Source organism: Euprymna scolopes, chromosome 8 (assembly GCF_053919585.1).
Source record: "Euprymna scolopes isolate OS-2025 chromosome 8, ASM5391958v1, whole genome shotgun sequence".
In the NCBI taxonomy this organism is placed as follows: Eukaryota; Metazoa; Mollusca; class Cephalopoda; order Sepiida; family Sepiolidae; genus Euprymna; species Euprymna scolopes.
The window spans coordinates 170994431-170998108 of record NC_136489.1 but is presented as its reverse complement, the minus strand read 5'-3'; positions in this window follow the sequence as shown (position 1 = coordinate 170998108).

Here is a 3678-nt window from a genome sequence, read left to right as displayed (position 1 = left end):
TTTATACTTAATTATATATAGGCATTTATATATATATATTTATATACTTATATATATGAAAATGTATTTATATATGTATTTATATATATATACGTATTTACATATATAACTATTTATATATATATTTATATTTATTTATATATACTATATATTATATATATGCATATACATATGCATATATATATTTACATATATTTACATATACGTTTCTGCATATATTTATGTATATATATGTGTATGTATATATATATATATATATATATATATATATATATATTTAAGTACGTAAAATAAATTTAGGCAAATTATAAACGTGTTAAAAATCTAAGTAGGAAACGTTTGTTTTCTTTTTTTTATTTTTTCAAGTTTTTAGTTTTATTCGTTTACGAACATTAGACTATTAAGCTAGCTAGATAGCTTGCTAGCTAGCTTGCTAGATAAATAAATAGATAGATAGATAGATAGATATTTAGATAGATATCCAATTATCTATCTATCTATTATTACTCAAATATAATAAACGATCTTTCTGCGTTCCTGTTTTTGTATTTTCAAATCATGTAAAAATGCATTTATAGCTCTCTCTGCATGATGACGGCAAAAATTAGCAGCGTAAGTTTGTTTATTTTGTAATTTAATGCATCAACTTTAAATAAAAAATAGAGGCAAATATAAAATTGATTGATTTGAATTTTTTTTTATCAATGCGATTTTTTTCCAGTTATAAATATAAAAAATATTATGATTGTAAAAAATGTATTTATGCTGTTATTTTTGCACCTTTTTTTCTAAATTTGATTGACATTTCCGTTTTTAACAGATCGCAATGAAGAAATGCAAATTTTAAATTTAAATTTCATGCAGAAAAAATATCAATATAAAATTACTTTCCTGATAATATCGAAAGGAGGTGATGTAGCCTATCGACTATTTAAAGCTATCAAAAGTTCGTCAAATTAAGGTATACTCCTATTTCAGTCACCTAAATTATTTAAACACTTGTGTATATGTATATAGGTTACGTTCTAAGCTTTTGTATAAGCAATATTGTCTGAAGAGGTCTCTAGTTACTAGTAACTGGTTTACCGAAACAGGCTCATGAATGTGTAGTGATATGTTAATGCGTGTATAAAACAAATAAAAAGAATATATATATATATATATATATATATATATATATATATATATATATATATATATATATATATAAGAAAATTCCAGGTTTAAATGGGGGACTGTACAGGGATGACGCACTTTTCGTAGTTAATTCTTGCGATCGTATTACGGAAAAATCAAGAAAAAACATCGGAAGTTTTTTTTAAGGAATTTGGATTAGGGATAACAATGGACAGCAATTACATTTCTAGACGTTACCCTCAACTTAAACGACAACACATACGAACCTTATCACAAACCTAACCAGAAAACATTCTACATAGATTGCCGATCGAACCATCCGAAATGCATTCAGAAGGCGCTGATCCTCCACATTTCTAAAAGAGTTTCAGAACTTTCTAAGAATGAGAGTCTTTTTGAAAAAAAAAAAGGAATACTACAATTGTGCCCTTAGAAGATTTATTAGCATGTTATGGGCGTAGGCAGTGGTCCCTTTAATCACTGGAAATGCGATATTGCTTTTAAGAGAGTTGCTTTGTTGCTGGTAAAGAATTTAGCATTTTAGATAATGGCAAGACGAGCACGAATTGTCTTTTATTTGTTTGAGTGTAAAACGAAAGTTTCTTGCTTTGACTAGGGGTAACCGTTTATCAAGACCCAAGGACCACTCGAGGGTAAGAATTGCCACTTCTCAAGACTTGTGGCTCATTCCAGGATATGGATTAATGCCTGTACGATGGCCAGTCAGACAACTGCTTAATGATCGGTGGTGGTAGAAATTATGTATCATTTGATTATTTAAGGGGGGAGCTGAACAAGAACGTGTTTACATTGGTCTCGAAAACGACCATGTTTTACTTGGCTGGAAAGCAGACCCGCAATACAGAGTTCCACATGTGGGAAGTTTCAAGAATAAATAGATTTAGGCACAGATAAAGAGCGGGGAAAATTGTTAACAGTGGTTGTACCTAGACGAGTGTTTGTAGTAAATGTTTTGCAGAGTGAGGGCATAGATTGCTTGCCATGAAAATAACGATAGAGCAGGGATAGACTCGTAACGTCTCTTCTGTGGGAAAGGGATTCCTAGGAGAAGAAAAGGGCTCATTTTCTAAGTTTCGAAGGTTTTCAACTCTGTCATTTATTTAGTTTGGTTTTGTTTTATTTTATTTGGTTTTGTTTTGTTTTTCTTTTTTGTTTTGTTTTGTTTTTAATTTCTTCCTTCTCAGTTTGCAAGCCTAAATTGCTTAGGGAGTTGATAGGCTGTGTCTATCGGCCGACTTTCACATACCTTCTTTGTTTATTATTACAGAAGTACAATATTAAGAACTCACCAGAGCCACCATGTACTCGGCCTTGTTTTCTGACTAGGAAAATGAATACCGTCCCCCATACCCAATTTATTTATTTCAAAAAATGAGCAAATTGGGTATGCTTGCATGCCACTGGTGTTCATTCGGTTGATCTGGGCAGCTCTAATCTTAGAGGCTGAGGGCACATGTTTGACAGTTTGTTGTTACCGACTGACAGTACAGGATCCCTAACTCTTTGGTAGCGCTTCGAGCGACTGCTTCATAATCAATTGTATAATATCGGAATAGTTGTAGTGTAATGTTGCGCATGAAAATAAATCCTTTTGCTGGCTCTGGTGAGTTTTCACGAGGTCACAACCCTCTAGACAAGACTCGGCTAAGAAGCTGACCCATCTTTCCCAGCACTCTACCCAAACCTGAAATTAAATAATAAAAAAAAGAAATGAAATGACAACTGAAACGAAAATTATGATCAAACCAGACAACCACCCCCTCAAAAAAACCCAATCCGTCTCCTCCCTTGAGGCTCGCATTCACAAATATCCGTGATCTTAGATGTAAACTAAATGATATAGAGTCGTATCTCTTAGTAAATTCCTCGGGCATCTTAGCATTAATTGAATCGAATCTACACTCCTCAATCCCCCCAACTTCTTTAACATGACATGATGCCTCCCTCTCTACTGTAAGGATTTGGATAGATATATGCATGGACTTGGAGACGATATTTGTAGCACATTTCCCTTGACTAGAGGGCAATATCATGAATCAAATAGTCAGGCCTACATGTGCGTTCAACTCGCCTTTCATCACTGCGTTAGTTATTGATATGTATGGGACAATCTGAAGGTCTCTCGCAAACAGTTCGGTTTGTATTCTAAATCATGGGAAAAACTAACACGAAACAGATGTTCCTGGCGTACTGCAACCCACAAAAGGGCTACAATTGTTGAATCCGCACGCAATGAAGAACGTAAGAGAAAACGTGACATTAGAAAAGACAAGGCAATCAGCATCTCTGATACAGAATTATCTTACAGGTGTCCAATATGCGGGAAATACTTCAGAGCTCGAATTTGTTTAACAAGCCATCTTCGAACCCACAGAACCATTGCATGATCACGGTCATCTTTGCAAGCGATGGATGAACATTATCATCAGTTACTTATATATTCTCTACCATTTTCCGTCAAGTATAGACTGTACTTTAATCATCATTTCTCTGGTAGTATAGATACAACACTCTCCTTAG